This window comes from Bison bison, unplaced genomic scaffold, assembly GCF_000754665.1.
Source record: "Bison bison bison isolate TAMUID 2011002044 unplaced genomic scaffold, Bison_UMD1.0 scf7180017864465, whole genome shotgun sequence".
Classification (NCBI taxonomy): Eukaryota; Metazoa; Chordata; class Mammalia; order Artiodactyla; family Bovidae; genus Bison; species Bison bison.
In genome coordinates this window covers 5,825,766-5,826,309 of record NW_011495026.1, presented here as the reverse complement: position 1 = coordinate 5,826,309, position 544 = coordinate 5,825,766, and positions in this window count along the sequence as shown.

Below are 544 nucleotides of genomic sequence, written 5' to 3'. Positions count from 1 at the left end.
ACAGCCCCAGTCCCTCCCAGCATCAGAGTCTTTTCCAATGAGTCAACTCTTCACATGAGGTGGCCAAAGTACTGGAGTTTCAGCTTTAGCATCATTCCTTCCAAAAAAATCCCAGGGCTGATCTCCTTCAGAATGGACTGGTTGGATCTCCTTGCAGTCCAAGGGACTCTCAAGCTAGAAATAGTAAATGCTGGTGAGGAAGGATGTGAAGAAACAGAACCCTTGTACACTAATGGCTGCTGCTGCTGCTAAGTCGCTTCAGTCGTGTCCGACTCTGTGCAACCCCATAGACAGCAGCCCACCAGGCTCCCCTGTCCCTGGGATTCTCCAGGCAAGAACACTGGAGTGGGTTGCCATTGCCTTCTCCAATGCAGAAAGTGAAAAGTGAAAGTGAAGTCGTGCAGTCGTGTCCAACTCCTAGTGAACCCATGGACTGCAGCCTACCAGGCTCCTCCGTCCATGGGATTTTCCAGGCAAGAGTACTGGAGTGGGGTGCCATTGCCTTCTCCACACTAATGGCAGTAAAGTAAATTGGTGTAGTCAC